Source organism: Sarcophilus harrisii, chromosome 4 (genome assembly GCF_902635505.1).
Source record: "Sarcophilus harrisii chromosome 4, mSarHar1.11, whole genome shotgun sequence".
Taxonomy (NCBI): Eukaryota; Metazoa; Chordata; class Mammalia; order Dasyuromorphia; family Dasyuridae; genus Sarcophilus; species Sarcophilus harrisii.
The window spans coordinates 73376980-73397763 of record NC_045429.1 but is presented as its reverse complement, the minus strand read 5'-3'; the positions used below and the strand labels follow the sequence as shown (position 1 = coordinate 73397763).

The 20784-nt window shown below is 38.4% G+C and overlaps 1 protein-coding gene across 3 annotated transcripts in view; it reads right to left on the bottom strand.

Moving 5' to 3' along the window:
• C4H1orf21 (chromosome 4 C1orf21 homolog) overlaps window positions 1–19803 on the bottom strand; it is a 275304-nt gene extending 255501 nt beyond the window's left edge. Inside the window, exons 1-4 of one of the 3 annotated variants that reach the window (XM_031937024.1) lie at window positions 19671–19794; window positions 17109–17146; window positions 16872–17017; window positions 10903–11106 (exon numbers count right to left, since the gene is read on the bottom strand). The gene's annotated coding sequence lies outside the window, so the exon portion shown is untranslated. Of the gene's footprint in view, window positions 1–2236; window positions 2301–10902; window positions 11107–16871; window positions 17018–17108; window positions 17147–19670 lie in introns of those variants that run through there. The other 2 variants (XM_003767498.4, XM_031937025.1) reach the window with 2 other exon arrangements.
• Window positions 19804–20784: the final 981 nt, after the last annotated feature.

Here is a 20784-nt window from a genome sequence, read left to right as displayed (position 1 = left end):
TTACAGGCAAGGGGGAACCCCTAAAAGATTTAAGCAATGGAATCATGTGGTCAGATTTATATACTGGGAAAATTATTTTGGCAGCTGTGTGGAAGATAGAATGGAAGCAGGAAGCCCAATTAGTCTTATGATAATATTCCAGGTGAAAATTATTGGGGACTCGAATAAGGACCTGGCAGTCAGCATGAAATGATGGGACAGATGGAAGAAAAGATGGAAGAAAGACAGAAGAGGCCGAATGACTAGATGCTGAAGGAGTGAGTGAGGTTTCAGCATGGGTGACTGGGAAGATGCCAATAGCAGAAACTGAGAAGAGGTTGGGGGGAAGGGGACGATGACTTCAGTTTTAGATTAAAGTTCTGGAAAGATATTGATGGAGAGACATCTAGCAAACAGATACAGAACTGCTTAGATCTATGCCCTCCCCCCCTACACACACAATTTTAAAGTGAACTAAATAATAAACATCAAATTTGAGTACTAAAGTATCAAAGGCTCGGCAAAAGCACTATTTTCTTTTCAAATAGAATTAATGGTTTTTCATCCATAAATTAAGGAGGTAGGCTAGTTTGCCTTTAAGGGCTTTTCCAATCCTTAAAAATACCTATGAACCTGATTCAATTCTACTCTCCCCTAATATAAATTTATTCTGAAGAATACTATTATTGCGGTAGGGGTGAGGCTTCCATTGTATGGACCCACTATGTCAGTTCCAATACTGTCCATAACTCAAATTCGTAAAATGCCTTAAGGTTTATAAAGTGTTTTCTTCACAACTTGATGAGATAGATAATGTATTATTAGCCCAATCTTACAAAAGAGGAAGCAGACTCAGAGAGCTAAAAGTGACTTAGTCACACAAATAGTAAGTGACCTAGGCAGGTTTGGAACCTGAATGTTCTAACTCCAAAGTCATGGTCTTTCTACTAAGCTATTCGGGCTGTCAACCCTCTTAGAAACTACTACAACATATAAACATGTTGGTTTACCTGAACTCACATTTACTGAATGAATTGGATGTGTGTATGTGTGTGTGTAAACGTACACACACACACTACACAAATACACATAAAACAGTCAGGGATTACCAAGGAGTGACACTTAAGAGGGATGTTTTCAACTACAGAACTTAACAGGACTATTTTATCCTCTGCCTATTAATATTCTCTTTTTTTAAAAACAGTTCTCAGTATCTATATGCAAAGGAAGACAGCTCTCCCCCACCCCAGGCCGTCAGTTCTCCACTGGAAAAAAAAAAAAAAAAAAGGATTTCCCTTCTCTCTCAAACTGTAAGTGCCAAACCTCAAGATTAATGTGTGTGCATATTTGTATCTTCTGCATGCAACCCTTGGCGGAGAGAAACAGTTACCCTCCAAACACCACCAACATGTCGGAGGCATGATTCGAAAGAAGAATGTGAATGAATGAGAGATCAGATCCCTGCAAAACAAACGACCTTTCTCACACGCGGCTTCTAAAGCAGCATCCTCTCTATGGGGACGGGGTGGGGTAAAGGGGGGGAGTGTAGGATTGCCAACAAGGAAAGGACATTATCCAGCTGAGTAAAGGCAGCGGCTCTGAAAATCGCAAAGGGGAATGGAATCTGTTCCCTGTGTAACCAAGTGCCCGGCTCCCCGAACCAAGCCAAATCTCCCATGCTACCTCGAAGGAGCATGCATTATATATGACGGGAGAAAAATAGAAGCACCGAAATAAGCCGCCTTTAAAAACGGCACAAACTTTGGGAATCCCGAAGATCCCACCACCGTACGCGGGATGCATGGACAGATAGGCACACAAGACAGAGGGACCCCGGTAGGAATCTGGATTTTCCCCCCCTCCTCACTCTCGTGGCTCCGGCTTGCAAAGTACGGGGCGACATGCAATGCTCGGGGAGGAAGGAGGCTGAGGGCGGCGGGGACGTGGGGGTGGGAAGGGAGGGGTGCTAAACACAAGCCACCCAGGCCTCAACGTGACAAGTCGTCAGCAGCATCTCAGCCCCTTCTTTGCTCCAGCCGCCCCCCTCCCGCCCTCGCCCCCTGCAGCTGCAGCTGCAGCACTAGCACTAGCAGCAGCAGCACCGCTGCTCCCATCCATTCTGGGCGGCGGGCGCCCCGCGGGCAGGCAGGCAGGCAGGCCGGCCTGCCCAGCCCGGGATGCCCGGACAGCGCTGCCGTGGGCGGGCTCCGCCGCCGGCTCCGCCCGCCCCGGGGCCCGGGATGGAGCTCCCACTTACCTTGGGCGCCGGGGGGGGCCGAAGGTGGCAAGCCTCCCGCCCCCCGCCCCTTCCCTCCTCCTCCTCCTCCTCCTCCTCCTCCTCCTCCCCTCTGTGTGTATTGGTCGCCCCCTCGTCCCTGGCCGCTCCGAGTAAAAGCCGAAAGCGCCCCGGCCGGGCTCCGTGCGTGGGGAGGGGGAGGCGCGCGGGCAGCTTTCTGGAAACTGTGAGACACACGCACACGCACACAGATCCCCGACTAAAGTGTGAAAGAAGCGGCGGCGGCGGCGGCGGCGGCGGCAGCGCGGAACGTCCTCTCCCGGGGAGTGGGCAGGGAGCGGGCGGGCGGGAGCGAGGGAGGGAGGGAGGGAGGGAGGCCCAGAGAAACCTCCTCGGCCAGTCACTCACGCAAGGGGGCGGGGGCAGCGGGCCCGCCCCCGCCGCTCCCCCCTCCCCTCGCTCCTGCATCCTCCTCTCCCCACCCTCGGGGGCGGGGCCACGGAGACAGGCGGCGCGTCCGGAGAGGCCCGAGAGCGGCGGGCCCGGCGGGCTGGCGGGAGGACCCCGTTGCCCTGGGCCGCTGCACGAGGCTCGGGGAAGAAGAACGAGGGGCGCGGCGGCGGCGGCGGCGGACGGGCAGGAGGAGGAAGATGAGACAGGCAAAAGTCCGCCCCTGAGGGAGGGGGGGGGCTCTGCAGGGGAGGAGACACCCTCGGACTTCGAGGAAAGGAGCTGCCCCCCGCCCGCTCTGGGCGAGGCTGCTGAGGCTGGGACGCAGCCTGGGGAGCTCGGTGCGGTGCCCAGGGATGCGCAGCTCCGGGAAGGGCGGGCGGGCGTCGGGCGGACTGCGGACCTGCTCGTTACCTGCGGGAGAGTGGCAGGCACCGACTGAGCCGGGCCCTGGGCGCGAGGGGCGGGAGGGGAAAGCCCCTGACGGAACGGACGCATCGGGGTGGCCGGAGAGGACCGAGCCCCCCCCCCCCACGCCCCTCCTCTCCTCGCATTTCGGGCCCGGGCCGGCCCTGGCCAACAACCGTCCCCCTCTCTCTCTTTTTTTTTTTTTTTTTTTTTTATTACCATGGTTGATTTTTTTTATGGGCGGGGGGGAAGGGGAGCGGCAGCCGCCTGCAAGATGAATGAATCATCAGTGTCTCCCCACAGCAGCCAGCTTCAGCAACGAGGGAGGGAGGGAGAGAGGGAGCAGCAGACGCGGCTGCATTTTGAGGACTTTGTATGGTGCGCTGCCCGTTGCCCACCCAGGGGGGTGCTGAGGATGAGGCAGCGCCGGGCAGCGATGGGACACGATTTGTGGACGCGCGAAGAAAATAAATATCCCCTCTACTTGAAACCCCACAGTTGTGTATTAATTCCCCTAAAGGGTCTGGGAAATGTTATTTTCTTTCTGTGATTTTGGTGGGGAGGGTAAGAGTTACCGCTTGGTGCATTTTAAAATATGACAACGGAATGTGCCTGCCCGTTTGCCATTTAAATGCCATTCGTTGTGGCCTCCCTTTTTCTACCTTCCATCGTCTACCTTTTTCTTGGTTTGAATCCGTATCACACATGGAAATTTCAGGGACCCCGCACCTATCGAATGATACAAGAAATAACAGGGCTAAACAATAACCTCACCCAGAGGATGGCTATCAGATGCTTTGATGTTTGTGCCGAGATGAAGTTGGAAAATGGAAATGCACACATTACGGCTCTGACAGTGATGAGACACTTAATTGAAAAGCAAATTCATAATTTGGCTTAATGAAATGACTTGGTAATCATCCGTTACTGAAGAGGAAGTCTACCTTTTTAAAAAATATGGACTTCTAATGCTTCCTTTTAATATAAATATCAATACTGTTCAGCTCCAATCTTGAAAATCACTGTTGGGGTTTTTTCTAATTAGCCATGTTTTGTTAATAATAACCAGTATTTTCCCCTCTAATAGAACTGAATCACGTTGCCAAGACCTTTTTTATTTTAATGAAGTTCAATTCACATATCCTTTTTGGAAGCAACCTATTTACTTCCTACACCAATTCATCAATAATTAGCCAATTCTTCTTTCTTTGTGGAGGCAAAGAGGGTTAAGTGATTTGTCCAGAGTAAAACAAGCACATTGCGTCAAATGTCTGAGGCTGAATTTGAATTCATGTCTTCTAAACTCCAGCACCAGAGGTCTATTCATTTTATCATCCAGCCGTCTATAGCCAACTCTTTTCAAAGGTTCTTAGGACTTGTATATGTTTTTCCCTTTCAGTGTGATGTTTCAAGTGATTCTTGAACCACCAGTTCCAGGATATTTTTTAAATAATAAATCCAAGAAACTAAATCTCAGTAGTACAACTTGAGTTAGTGAATGAAAGTAATCCTGGGAATATTAACTCAAAGACAAATCCAGGTCCTTGACATCAAGAATATTTACAGTCTAAGAGGGAAGAGGGGAAGTGGAAAGGAAGAAGAAACAATATATAGAGAGGAATGGTGACCAGAGAGATGGGTTTTGGTTCAGAAAGTTAAAGGAATGGAGAATGACGGGAAGTGAGTAGATTGATACAAGGCAGGGAGACATTTGATGAGCTTGCTGTATGACTGGGGCTTAGGATGTACTTAGTCTATAGCAGCGCTGATCTTGAAGTCAAGATGAATGGCATTCAACTCTTGTTTCTGACATCCTACCTTCTTCAGGAAAGCTTTCCCGGGCCTCTAAATGTGAGTGTTTTCCCTCTGAGATTATCTTCAATTTATCCTGAATATTTTTCTTTAAAAGACTGGGTGTCTTCTTACCTAGGCTAGAAGTACAGGGCTACTCACAATTAAGTACCATTTTGATCTCCTCTAGTTTCTGCTGTGAGCTGGTTTCTCCCTTACATAACCTGATAATTCACTCTCTTCCTTCAGGGTTCACCATACCATTGTTGAATTTAGTGAAAACCCTTTTGTCTTACCCCACTTCATCTCAGAACTCCCAAGATGAAGAGATCCAGGGGATCCACCAGTCCCAACCACACCACGATATAGATCTTGTTTGAACATAATTGTTTTCATGTTGTCTCCCCAACTTAATTATAAGCTCTTTGAGAGCAGTGACTGTTTTCTCCCCCTTACTTGTTATTCCTTATGTGCCTCTAACACAATGCCTAGCACACACTAGGTGTTTAATAAACATTTATTGATGTGATTTGGCTACTAGATGTGTAATCCAGAGCAAATCACTGAACTTTCAGTTCCTTTATCTGTAAAAGGGAAATAATAATAAATATCCTCTGCATTTGTAAGTCTCGACATGGGACTTTCTTTGCAAATCTTAAAGCATTCTATAAATGCCAACTGATATTAGTTTACATCTTTGAATATGAATGCCTTGATATGCAGACATAGCAGTTAATATATGAAACCTAAAAAAGCAGCTGGTTTCCAAGAATTCTAAAGGTGGCCCAAGGGAGTTATCCCTCAGGAAGGGTCTAGAGTCAAGCACCACACCAATCCTCAACAGTAATATAAGCACCAGAAGAGTTATTGTAGGAAGAGGAGAGGTATGGGCTTTTGTGAGCTATTCCTCCACTTAACATTATCTCGAGTACATACACAAGGCAGATTTACCTTTCCTCTACTCTATTGTATCTCTCATTCTTTGGTTTAAAAAACAACAAAATAAAAATAAAATAAAAATCTACAGTTTTTTGTTATTATATGATTTTCAGTGAAGTGTACCTTGTTTATTGTATTCTATTTTCTCTTTCTCCTTCTAACGTCTTATATTCCAAGTCTCAGATGCAGGAACTCAAATGTACAATATTGTATACGATGTTTTATTTATTTTTATTTTATTTTTAATTTATGGAATAAAACAAACATTTCTGTAACATAGTATAATAAAAATATAATTATATATGAAATTGCAAATTTATTGGGTACAACTTGCTATTCCTTTTAAATATATAATGTTATCTTGTAAATTTCTTTTTTTCCCTCTTTTTCCTTTCCATCCCAGAGATGGCTACTATTACTACATTTTTTTTTACTACCATTTACTACCATTACTACATATACATATACATGTATGTGTATAAAATCATTCTATATGTACTTCTATGTATCAATTCTTGCCATAAGTTTTAAATTCCATTTGTTTAGAACCTAGAGCCAGAGATGTTCTGGAAAATATTTAATAAACAGCTCTCTCTAAATAAATATGCATTTATGTGTATATATACATATATATGCACATAGATATGAACCATTTCTAAGTTTATCTGTATTTTTAACATTTTCCCTAATGTTTTCTTCTTAAATCTAAACCATCACCAAAAGGAAAATTCAGACCCTGATGTGTTATTGATTTCTGAAGTGTAAATGTCTGCACTGAAAATTTAACAATCTGCTCCTGGGACCAGTCAAACTAGCTCTAACACACAACCTACCTGGAGTTCATTTTCCCTATAGAAACAATGTTATGTTGTCCCCATAACAGTATCACTATTACTTTAGAACCCACCTATCACTGGTAACATCATTTCATGTATGAAAACAGATTTCTCCCTCTGCTTCTGGACGCCTAAGAATGTGTTTCCTTTTGATGAACTAGATTCCTCTTGTTCAAAAAGAACAAGAACTTTCTTTTTTACTTCAACCCTGGCAATTGACAGTGAGATTCCTTAGGTTACAGGGAAGCAGGTAAAGGAAATATAAAGGAAGTAAAAGAAGGCCCTGGGTGATCCCAAGAGACAGAATCACAAATAAGTAACTAGGCATCTGAGTGGATGGAGTGCTGGACTTGGAAGGAAGAAGTAAGCATTTTTTTGTGGAGCCCACTATTTTACAGGCACTGTGTTTAAAAACAAACAAACAAACAAATACTATATTTGATCGTCACAACCCATGGATGTAAGTACTATTATTATGGCCATTTTACAGCTAAAGAAAGGGAGACAAAGGGAGATGAAATTACTTGCCCAGAATCCTATAGTTGGTTAAAAGTCTGAGACTGAACTCAAGGCTCTGTCTACTGCATCACCTCAAATGTTCATTTGGATTATTTGTGCTAGACCTGTGGTAAAGCATTCCAAGATCATATTGATCTCATCAGGCACTGTCAGACACATTGTAACCTGACTCTGCATAGTGATGTCATTTAGATTCTCTTTGAGAACGAAGGGCAACAACCCAACTATTCTACCAACTATCTAGAATTAGGAAGACCTCAGTCTTCCTTAAAAATCTGGTTTTCGACAGAAGTTGGATAAACCATTAACTTCTACCTGGCTTTAGTTTTTTTATTTGTAAAATGGAGATAATAGCACCTACCTCTCAGGATTGTTTTACTTTAAAAAAAATGAGATACTTGTAAAATGCTTTGCAAACCTTAAAGTATTATTTGTGTTACTTAGGGTATTAGATATCAAGAAAAAGCAGAAAAAATGCAGCTGAAGTCAACTTTTAAAGATAAATTAAGTTGGAAAAATAAGGGAGAAAGAGACATGGAATTCTATGTCTTGGTAAGGTACTGGAGGTTCTAGACACCCTGAGACTGCTAATGGAAAGACCACTGCTTGGAAAGCTTCTACTGGGGTCCAGACTGAAAGTCTCACCTGATATACAGTTGAGGATGGAGGGGGAAAGGAGGGAAGACGTTTTCCATTTGATAGTTTTCTATTTAAACTTTTTTTTTTTTTTTTTTTTTTTTTGCCAACCAATGCTTTAGTGTCACCATTGCTTCTACATTGAAGTGACCTAGAACAAAAGCCAAGTCATTCTAGCTTAGTAATAATCCTACTCTTAGAAGTTGAAAAAGGGAAGGAATTATAAGAGACTTCAAATATCAGAGAAAAGGCAGTAGTCAGGATTTGTGGCAACCTAATTGTGATACAAAGATAAGATTTTTAGTTGGAAATAGAGAAGACATCCATTCATAAAGAAAGAAAGGACAAGTAGGTTGTAAAGTACTCAAGAGCAGAGGCCTTCTTATCTGTATCCAACTTGGTAAATAGTATAAGTCACTGGACATAGTAATCATTTAACAAATCTATATTTGTTACTATTCCTGGTCAAAAATGATTTAACAGGAATCCTAGTATAATTTGCTTCTTTTTAAAAAACTAAATCTATTTTTTAAATGGCTGAAATTATTGTTAAATTCATCATAAACTTCAGAAAGTTTTAAAATCTTTAAAGTAACATAAATGCTTCCTTTTCTTTAACATAGTCCCTAAATGACATATTTTCCCAATAATTTAAAAATAATCAATGTTTGCTTTCTCCTGAGGAAATATTGTACATTTATTTATTTGTCCATCCTCTTCCTTGAAAAATCTTTAAAATTTGTCCCTAAAGTTTCTTTCTCTTTACCACATAAATAATAGATCTTAAGAACTTTTTGGCTTCTTAAGTGATTTTTTTTGTTCTGTACATTCCTTTTGAAGAGATAGTGGTCATGTCATACTTTCAAGTCAATGAATTAAGTTAAGTATTTATTTAAAGTATTTTGCTAAACACTTAAGATAAAAAGAAAGGGGGAAAAGTATATTTGCAAAGGAACTCTTGCAATCTAATAGGGAAAGACAATATATAAATATCTATGTATAAATAGGATATTTACAGCATAAATTGGAGGTAATCTCAGAGGGAAGGCACTAGAATTAAAAGAAGTTGGTAAAGGTTTTTTGGTAGAAGAAGAGATTTTAGCTAGGAAAGCCTGGAGACAGAGATGAGGAGGGAAAGAGTTCTAGGCATAGGAGGCAGCCAGTGAAAATGCCAGTGGTTGAGGGCTGCAGAGTCATGTTCCAGGAATGACAAGTTGCCAATATCATTGTATTACAGAGTACATGGAGGTAAGTAAGGTGTAAGCAGACTAGAAAGGTAGAAAGCGGTTCATTTATGAAAGGCCAGAAAAACCAAGCGGACTATTTTATATTTGATTCTGGAAGAAGTAGGGAAACAATGGCAATGGAGTTATCAAATGGGTCAGTCAGTCAATAATCAAAGTTTTTACTATGTTATGTATCCAGTGGGTTTTTTTCTTTTCAATCCTTATTCTTCTTGACCTTTATGTGGCCTTTGACACTGTTGATCATCCTCTTCTCTTTTATAATCTCTGTTCACTAGGTTTCTGGGACACTACTCTCCCCTGATTCTCCTTCCCCATCAGACCTCTCATTATCAATCTTCTTTGATATATCATCAGTCAGATCATCAAACCTACTAACTATAGGTGTCCCACAGGGTTCTGTCTTAGGCCTTTTTTCCCCCTATACTGTTTCACTTGATGATCTCTTCTGCTCCCATAAATTTAATTTAGATCCTTATGATGATCATTTCAAATCTGTATATCCTGCCCGCAACTCTCTGCTGATCTCCAATCTCACATCACCAACTGCTTTTCTGATATTTTAAATGCAACTTGTACCATAATGAATTTATTTTCATTCCCCTTAAACCTTCTTCACCTTCTAACTATATACATATATATTATTATAGCAAGCATTCAGGGTCAAAAGCTAAATATAATCCTCACTCCTCCATCATCTCTCACCCTCTATGGAAATTTGTTGCCAAGGATTATCAATTCCATTTTGCAAAATTTCTCAAATAAACCCCCCCTTCTCTCCTCTGACACCGCCACACTCTGGTGCAGACCTTATAATTTCACACTTAAGACTATTGTAATATCCTGATAAAGGGAATGATCCAAACCTGGAGCTTGATATGATACAATTGGTGATATAATGTAGGGTTCTAAGGACACAAGAGATGAGAACAGTGTGGAATTGAATGGGTCAAGATGGGAAGAGAGAAAAATCAATGGTACATGGTTGATGGCAAGGGAAAAAATTGAGGTTTGAGTGATTGAAGGTGATATAGGAAGTGGTCTTGTATGACCTCTACATTAGGAAGATCTATTTGATTGTTGAGTGTAGGGTACACTAAAATGAGGAGAAACTTATATGAGAGGCCAACCAACAAGCAAGTACAATATTTCAGGTATGAAATGAGAAAGACCTAGACCAGAGAACTAATGGTGTAAGAGGAAAAATGGGGTCATATTGGCAAAATATTACTGTAGTAAAATGACAGCTCTTGACAATAACTATGAGAGTAGTGGTGGTAGTGAGAGAGAATAGGAATCAAGGATGGCACTTGATTATGAGCCTGGATGATTGGGGTGGGGATGGTGGATTACTTTCAACAGTAACAGGCAAGTTAGAATAGAAGAGTATACAATTTTGATTAATTAAACAAAATGTAGTTCATTTGACAGTAGTCTTTATACTATTACCTAAGCTTTAGGCTAGGGCCATTTTTTTAATGTGTAAGCTACAAAAGAAAAAATGCCTTAAATTTTGTATGTGTTTCTATTGATACCTAGTCATTCAGATAATTCTCATATATGTAGTCAGTTTCCTACTTAAATAAGTCCATAGAAGTCCAGGAATATCTCACTAGTCCCTATGGCTCTAGATACTTTCTACCCTTCCTTTGATTAAGACCTGGAACTGGTTCCAGTTTATCCCTCATCCTCAGTTCCCTGCTTCTCACTTTATTGGGACCCTCTTAAAGAATAAGGACTACTACCACCACCGATAATGTTGGTTTGGTTCAGAGGGGCTATGGTGTCAGGCTGATTCAGTGATGAATGGGAAGGAAGAAGGGAGGGCAGATTCCTGAGGTGGCTCCTCCATCACCCTACTAACCTCAGTGCTCCTCTTGGACTTGGGCTTTCCAGCTTACATTCCACTTCCTTATTCTCCACACCAACTCCTTTTGATCTTCACCCCAGAAATCATCCACCAAAGTCTGTGAAATACTCCTCATAGTTTTCCTTTGACAGGTGAATTTTCAGTCTTTTTGTATACACAGACCAATCCGCCAGCACCTATGTGTAAATGTTTATTTTCCTGAAGATGACAAAAAGAAAAAATAAGAGGTGAGAGAGAATAAGGTATCAGAAGTCAGAGAGACAGAACCTTTTTAAATTCCTGACCTATGAATCTAGATTGCCTCAGCCCATAAGCTAGTTTCCTTCTCTAAACTGCTAGCTATGCAGATTTCATATCCTGCCACTGTTAATTATCTTTTCATGAGTTAATAATGCAAGTTTCATATTTATATCTTATCATCCCTGAAGGCAATCTCCCCAAAACTTAATGCCTTGCAGCATGATAATATAATATTTATGTTTATAATATAAACACATATTAATTATAACCACTTATGGTTCTATAGTCCTTTTAAAGCACTTTCTTCACAGCAACCAGGTGAAAAAAATACAACTTTCATTATTCCCATTTTACAGATGAAGAAACTGAGACTCCAAGAGACAACCACTTGTCTACAACCACCAAACTTCCAAATATTCAGCAGGTAACTCCATTTATTCCCTTTCCATGGCTATTGCTCTCTTGCCAATAGACTAGAGAGGATACTTTATTTAAGATCTTTCACACCAAGAACATCACATAACACATAAATAATTTGGCGCCATATAAGTGCAAATGTTTTAAATGCAGTGCTAAAAACCTTCTAATGATTCTAATAGTTCTCTTGATAGTACATGAAATACTCTAGACAGTCTCATTTTTTTGTTTATTATATTGGGGGCAGGGTACAAGGAGAAATTCAATCTGTTAGGTTTATCTTTTAGAGTATCTGTGTGGGGGTTGGATAGTATAGACCTGGGTTTATATTTTATATATATATATATATATATATATGTATATATATATATATAGTATAGCTCTACATTATTTTTTGTGTAGTTTAGATCTAGATCTATATTTATATGCACACATTGTGTATATATATATATATATATGAGTATATATATATATATATATATATATATGTATGATCCCAAGCTACATTTTATTTACATGTATAGTGTAGACCACCTATATTTTATATACTTGTATAGTATAGGTAAATTACCTATATTACAGAAATAAATCTACATGAATACAAACACACACACACATATATATACACACATACACAGACATATATACATTTTTTAAAAATCTTTGATCACTTTTTGGAGGTGAGAAAGCTGAAAAAGATAGCATGAAAACAGGGAAATTAAAGAAAATGGGAGCAAATGACACATTTGCCAGAACCTCAGGCATGGAAATAAGGGACAAATGAGAACAGTGAAGTAGGAACTAAGCTGGGAGGGGAGCAACTCTTTAAAGTTTGTAAAGATATTTTGGTTTTGATTCATATATTCCTCAAATGCAACCTTCCCTTGCTCTTGTTAACAGCTAGGTGAATTCCAATGAATTCTTTTGACTTTGATCATGCTAGTGTGCCAGGCCAATCTAATTGTCTTGAAGTTTTGATAATTCTTAACAAGATTTTTAAAAATTATATAAGAAGAGATGCAGAGCTGGAGACCTTTGTACTGATATTAATTCATTTTAACAAAGGCCTCTGTCTCCCTTAAATTTTCCTCCCAGCAAAAAGTTTGTATATCAAATTACCCATTCTTCTGTTGGTATTTTAATGAGATCTAAAGATCATTAAGAGCCAAGGATAGAATGGAAAGAGATTTATAGTTCCACAATGGAATCCAACAAGGAACTATACCATGTCTAAGGGGAATCTATTTTAGAAACCAGAAACTTTGTCACATATATGCTTTAAATTTGAACCCTCTTCCCCTTGAACTTGGTATTAGAACTCGGGAATGTAACATAGTTTTTGTGGGGGTATCTTTTTAAATCAACTATTCTCAACTTCTTTCTGAAAGCTACTTAAGTTTGGATGCCAGAATTGATTCTCAAGAAATAATCCTAGAGAGGGAAACATACTTGAAGAGACTTGGACTGATAGCTTTAGAAAATCACCCCTGAATCCTCAGTGATATCTTTAAAATTTAAGGAAGAGATATAACAAGTTCTGGGGACTCAACTTTTCAATGGAACTAGAAGTGAGTAGTAAGGATTCTGAATTTATATAGGCTACATGCAAAATGGATAAAATAAGCAAAAGGTCAGTAGAAGCTTGCATAAACTATGTAATCATGCTAAATTTTTGTTAAAAGTAATTAAACTAAAGCTCTACACCATCTGTAAATATCAAAAGGTTTTTAATGTATTTACATATTCTTTGAACCTACAATTTCATTGGTATAGGGAATATATATATATGTGTGTGTATATATATATATATATATATATATATATATATATAGGGAAAAAATAATTCCTGTAGCCCCTATCTCACAGGATTGTTGTGAGATTCTCTATAAATTATGTATGCTGTTTTCTTTACAAACTTTAGAGCCCTATGTAAGTATTAGCTATCATTACATAATATCACCATCTTGAGGTTACACGAAAAGTACACATTATCTATGCTCCAATTGTGAACTCTGGTGACATGTAGAATTTCTTCATTCATTACTTCTGGAACATCAGAAGTCAGTTTGGTCACTGGCCAAAATGTTTTGGCATTTCTTTGTTAAGATTTCAATTACTTAGATGTAGAGTGAAGACTCTGTAAATATCCTAAAAAGTATTGTCCTTTAGCTCTAATTCCAGTTTTGTAGATGAGTAGGAATTCATGTCTCTATATCTAGTCTTTAAAAAATCAAGAACTAGCAACAAAATCAGTGTTCTTTGATTCATTGTTAACAGAAAGATATAGTTTAAAAGTTGGGAAGACATAGTCCCAAAGCTTGTCTATATCAGTTCATTACAATCATAAAATTCCTCATTTTACAGATGAGGAAACTGAGGCCTAAAATGACTTAACAGGACTTGCCCAAAGCCATATGCATAGAATTTGAACTTAGTTGCTCTGACTCCCACTTTAGGACTCTGACTACTACATCACTGCTCTTGCCTCTTTATCACTCTCATTGACCATCTATAAGTCACAAATGTATCTTGGTATAGCTATTTATAAGACTGAATACTATTGCAACTAAAATACTTTTGTTGAAAATATACTCAAAGTATTAACACATTATCAATTTGCTTTTTCAAAGAAACAGCATAAATATAGATAGAGAGATAGCTAAAAGTCCAAAAAACTAATCCTTCTTCTGACTTTATACTGGCCTTATGTGAACAAGTCATTTTACCCTCTTGGTATTCTAAGCAATATTTATAGACCAGAATTTGCAGAGAAAGTGTTGAGTTGCATTGACAGAGAGAGTTTCCTCATTTGGGAATTCCCTATACCAATGAAATTGTAGGTTCAAAGAATATGTAAATACATTAAAAACCTTTTGATATTTACAGATGGTGTAGAACTTAAGTTTAATTACTTTTAACAATAATTTAGCATGACTACATAGTTTATGCAAGCTTCTACTGACCTTTTGCTTATTGTATTCAAATCAGTAGAAATATATTTCAAATTAATTTTCTGGCATTTTTTTTGACATAAGTCAAATTGTAGTTAAGTTACATAAAATCAGATACGAGAAAAAAAGGAATAATTAAATCAATATATTCTTTTCCCTAGGCATGGACTTGCCATAAAATCACATAGCAAGCTAGTGAGGGAAATGGAAGCAGGATTCAGGTCTCCTGACTTCACATCTAGAACTCTTTCCATTTTACCAAAGCTTTTAGGAAAAGAAAACATTATTGGGCAAGAGGATTTTTTAAGGTTTTAGGAATACATGAATTGGTGGACAGAGATCCATTCTCTATTCATATTCATATTGGATTGCCACTATTATGAATGTTCTAATCATGACAAAATCAAATTCTTTTCAGGGTCTGCCAAAGAAATAGCTTACTGATATGATGTCATGATTTTCATGATTTACATGCTGGTGGGGAGGGGGAAGAGAGGGAGTTTGATGCTGTCATTTGGACCTACTAAAGAAATGCTTAAGAAAGCATGAAAGAGTTGAGTGTCCTTAGCAATAGATGAGAACATTGAGTCTCTCTTCAGACTTACGAACAATTTTTGTAAAGCAGGATAACTATTCTTCCCTGATGAAAGTCGAAAAATTAAATTTAAATCTCAATGGAGAATGCATCTAATTGCATATGTGTATTTACACACATATATGTATATATATATAAACACAATTATGTATTTGTATATCTATATCTATTATCCATATATACATTCACATATGTGCATATGTATTATATATAGGGAGACTGGGTGAAAAGATCTTCTGTTTAGATGTTTGTAAGGATTCTAAGAATCTGAAGTGGATTATTGAGAGGGGGAAAGGGAGCCAGAAATTAAGAGCTCTTATAAGAGAAGTTAGGAACTTAAATGAGGAAAGATAAGTTATGTGAAGTCCCTAGTATAATAGGCATGAAATATAATAATTTTCTCATTCTCAACAGTACGAAATCTACTTCAATTGGTCTCTTCCTAACACAGCGTGACCTGAATTGACATGAGAGGAAAAAAAAAAAGATTTTAAAGAATGCACTTTTCCTTGCATGCTAGCCCATTTCTGTCAGTGACACCATAGTTCTTCCAATCTACCAAGCTAAAACAAAAGCTTCTGATAAAAAGAGGTTAATTTTTATCCATTTCATCTAATGTTGAATATTTTTGTTTTCACCTTCATGGCCATTGAATTTTTTTTTTGCAATGGTCACCTCCTGCTTTGCTTTCCCTGCTTCCTGTATTCTATTCTACAACCCATCCCACCTATTCAAATTTATTTCTATCCATTCCCTACAGCGGGCCAAAGACCCGCCATACTTTGGCAGTATGAAAGCTCTTTTTTCTCACAGATCATTTTTTCAGGAGTTGTGTGGTTCCCCTTAAGTTTATGATCTGACACTCAATCCCCTTAAATGAGCTTTTCTAAAGTTAATGATACTAATTTGTGGATGACAGACATGGAGTCCATTCCTTGAACTTGAAGACTTTTTAGCCTAGTAAGATTTGACAGAGCTGCTTTTCCAGTAGCTTGGTTTTTGAGAAAACATAGTCACTTCCACTTCAGAAGGATTTTCAGGTAGGACAATAAGATTATGTGTCCTAAAATTATTTTCTCCTATTACTCTCACATGCAGGAATCACAGTTACCAGTTACCAATTGTCTCTTTCCTGGTTAACTTATTCGAACTTTTAATAACAAAACCTGACATTTACATAATGATTTAAGATTTGCAAAGTGGTTTACAAATATCATCTCATTTGAACCTCATAACAGTCCTCAGAGGGAGGTGTATTATTATTTCCATTTTACATTTGAGGAAACTGAGGTAGAGAGAGATGAAATAACTTACCCAGAATCATACACCTACTAAATGTTGAATTCAGATATTCCTGACTCCACGTCAAACTCTCTATCCACTTTGACACCTACCTGAGGTTTTTTCTTAAGCAGGGCCCACTTAACTCTTCCAACTATGTTTCCAACTCTTTCAAAACCCAACCTCTACTCTAGACAACTCAATATTTTTTCAATCTTTTTGGAGGATCACGTGTAATTTCTGCCTCCCTGCTTTTCTCATGATTTTTCCCCTATCTAGAATGACTTCTCTCTCTGTCCATCCTCATCCCTATGAATCCTTTAAGATACAGCTCTCTACCTTCTCTGAGTCTTCTCTGCATTTTACTATATCGGGTTACATTAGAATTGAATTTAAAAATCAGGACAATTGTGGCTTTTTCCTGTCCTTTAGCAACTCTCTGCAATTCTTTATTTTCTGAAAATTGTTGACTACCACACCTGCTGGTTCTTTCAGTCCTCTGGGATGCAGTTTATCTGGTTTCCCTGATTTTAACTAACAACTCAGTGCTCTCTTGTTTTCTTCCTACTTATCTTGGGTTTGAACTCTCTTTTTTGTTCTGTTGTTCAAGTCCAAGGTTATTTTCCTGTCAGGAAACAAAAACACAAAATCCTAAGTTATTTCTATGATTTTTTCTTTTCTTTCATTTTACACAGTTAATTACAAGTCAGATTTACCGTGTCTCAGCAGCATTCCTCATACCCAGTTTCTTCCTCTGTGAAATGAGAACAAATCTACCTCAAAGTGTTTTTGAGGTTCAACTTAAGTGCTTCACAAAACTTAAAAGTATACTTTGTGTCAGATATTATTATTATATCCATTCTCTCTTGTTACCAACACTCATTATGTTCCTTCATTTCTACTTTCCTGAATCTATCAAATAGTTAGGATAGACTAATAATTGAGAGGCTTCATTTTTAACCTGGTTGATCTCCCTTTCTTCAACAAACCTTTCACAACAATTCTTTGTTTTGTAATCCCCTGATATGCTTATATATCCCTTTGTATTGTAAGTCTCTGTGTGGGTGTCAAATCCCTTATTAGACTAAAAGTTCTTTAAGAGCAGAATTCTGTGTCTTGTCTAAACTTTATTTCTCACTCAATCCCAGCATAGGGATCCTCTCAGAGTGGATTTCTAATAAAAGCTTGGTTAATTGCATCAAATCTATATTGCACTTACAACTCTCTCCAATCACAAAGACAGTGACCATTATTTTAAATGGTTCTCTTCTTTTAAAGATCTTACTTGGAAATGAATACATAAAACCACCTCCCTTAAATGTAATTTGAAGTTTGTTGTTTCACTGGAATGATATTTAATTGTCCAATGACACAAATTGCTATGGCTGCTTGCCAATCTCCTTTTCTCTGTTAGCTGCTGAATTCTGCTCCTTTACCACCCCAAGAGACTGAGTAGACAAAATAATAACTGACACAAATATAGTTCTCTATATATATTATTTCATTTGAATTTAACAATTTTGGGAGTAAGTTGATTAGTATTACTAATGCATATGAGGAAAGTAAAATTCAGAAAGATTAGCATACTTACACAACTAGCAAATTATCAGAGGTAGTATTTGTTTCAATCCACCACAACCCACTAACTCTCTAAGAAAGACTTGAATTCTGATGTCTGAATCCTGAGGAATCCTTCAGGATTTCTCCTGGGGTTTTCAGTGGCTCATTTTTAGAAACAATTACATTCAGCTATTCATTAATAAACATTTATTTAAAACGTATTTTGTATGCCACTGTCCTTGGTCCTGAGGATTAAAAAGCCAAACCAGTAAGCATTTATTAAGTGCCTGCTACATTCTAGCAATTGTCTGGAATGCCGGGGACACAGAGAGAAGCAAAAGATAGTATCTGTTCTTAAAAAGCTTTTTTTAATTAAACAAATAATAAGTCAGGGCAGCTAGATGGTGCAGTGGATAGAAAGCACCAGCCCTGAAGTCAAGAAGACCCGAATCCAAATCTGGTTTCAGAAACTTAACACAATAGCTGTGTTACCCTGGACAAGTCTCTTGACTCCAATTACCTCACAAAATAAAACATGTCACAACCTCTTCTTTTACATTATTTATAATCTAGTTCTGAAGATTGTCTAGGATGACTTAAGTGGGCAACTTTCCCCCCCTTCTTTCACATTTACTTTAGGAATCCTATACTTCCATTCTGAAGGGTGACCAATTTCTTCTGAGTCTGCCTCTGTCATCCCCACTCAAGGATTCTCTGATAACTTTCCAGACTTGTTCTTTCCAAGAATAACTTCACACTAGTCTTTAAATTAAGTCTTAGATTCAGCAGTCCTTTAGTTACCACATTACTTCCTGATGGATTCCACATTCCTCCTGCTCAACAAATAGCTTTTACATCTGCCCCATAAAGACCTGGTATCAGATGTAAATGCTTGCTGAGAAATCTAGATTTCGGCAATCTCTATCCTTTCAATCACGCAACACATTTTTATTATGCATTTACTACGTGCAAGCCTTTCTCTTACTGATACAAAAGGGTCTATAATATGGCTCTCTAGTCAAAAGACCTGGTTCTTGGACAAATCATTTGGCCTCTCTGGGCCTCCATTTCCTCATTTATAAGATCAGGAGGTTGAAGAAGATGACGCATAAAGGATCTCCCCAGTCTAAAGGCCTACAGTCCTAAATATAACATGACAACAGATACCTGCTAGGAAGCTCAGTTTTCCATCTTTTTAGTGCTGGAATGTAGCAATGATTTTACAAACATCATAGATAACGAGTGTTTTGACCAGAGAGGTTTTTTCAAAGTTTTAAAAGCCTGTCATGTTAATTTTTACCTGTTTATCAATATCTTACTAAGCCAGAAGGACAAGCAAAAACCCTAAGATACAGACATGAAAAGATAACTAACTAACAGCCGAGCTTGCTTTTTCCATTTCAAAGTAGTTCTCTTCCATTTAAGAGCAGTTTTAGGTAATAAATAGCAAATAAGAATCACTAATTGGTCTTCCTTTTTCTTCCTCACTAGGACTAATTGGGCAGAATTCTACTCACATCTCTCTCATTCACTCTCTCATCTCCTCCCTCTCCTTTCTTCCCCTCTTACTCTCTTCTGATGATAGGTTGAAAGTCCAGAAATGGTGGGTTGCTTTGGCTTTTTAAAAAGGTCAAAAATTATATTCTACAAGAGGTAGCATGAAATAGTGAATTGAATGGTGGATTTAAGAGTTGGGAAAATCTGGTTCCAAATCCTACCTGTGACAGTTACTTGATTTTCAGCCTGAGAAATTCATTTGCCTCTATGTGATTCTGAGCTTATCTACTTTCATAGGTAGGGTATATCTGCCTGGGTGGGTGGGGTTCCCACCCAGGATTTTCCTATACTGATGAAATCACAGATCCTTTTGGCATTTGTGTATTTCCTACGTATTGTGACAAGCAACATCAGTCAACACCTCCCCACAGTCATAAACCATTTTTGTCTTGTTGTGCTCACACTTTGGCTGTAGCTCAAGGTGGTGTAATATGAACCTAAAAGCTTTCATTGTATCAGGTGTAGGTCAAAGAGGAAGGACAAACAGGCCCTCAATATAGCTTAACTTTTATTAGTATAGAACTATTCCAATGAAGACATATTCTAAAATTTCACTACAGTTTTCAACAATAGTAAATGTTGGAGTTGGACTAAAAAGATTCCTTTTTAAGTGAAAATTTTATCTCCTCCCCCCAATTACATGTGATTATTTTAAACATTTTAAAGAATTTTAAGTTCCAAATTGTTTTCTTATCCCCTCTTTATCCCCTTTTAAGAAGGCAAACAATTTGAAATTAATTATACAAGTCTCATTCAGAATATATTTCCATATTAACCATGTTGTAAAAGAAAATAGTGACAAAAAAACAAGAAAAAGAAAGTTTAAAAAATATTCTTCAATCTGCTTTCAGAATCCATCAGTTCTTTCTCTAGAGGTGGAAAGCATTTTTTAAATAAGTCCTTCAGAACTGTCTTGGAATGTTGTATTGCTAAGAATAGCTAAGTTCTGGGACAACTAGATAACATGGTAAATAGACCTGCATCCCTGGACTCAGGAGGACCTGAGTTCAAATCTGACCTTAGACACTTAACACTTCATATTCCCTAGCTGTGTGACTTTGGACAATTCATTTAATGTCAATTGTCTCACCAAAAAATAGAAAGAAAACAGCGAAGTCATTCACAGTTGATCATCTTACAAGATTGATGTTACTTTGCATAACTTTTTCCTGGTTCTACTTACTTCACTTTGAATCAGTTTGTACAAATCTTTCCAGGTTTTTCTGAATAGTCCTAGCAAGTTCTTTCGCCTTTAAATATCCTATGACCTTGTAG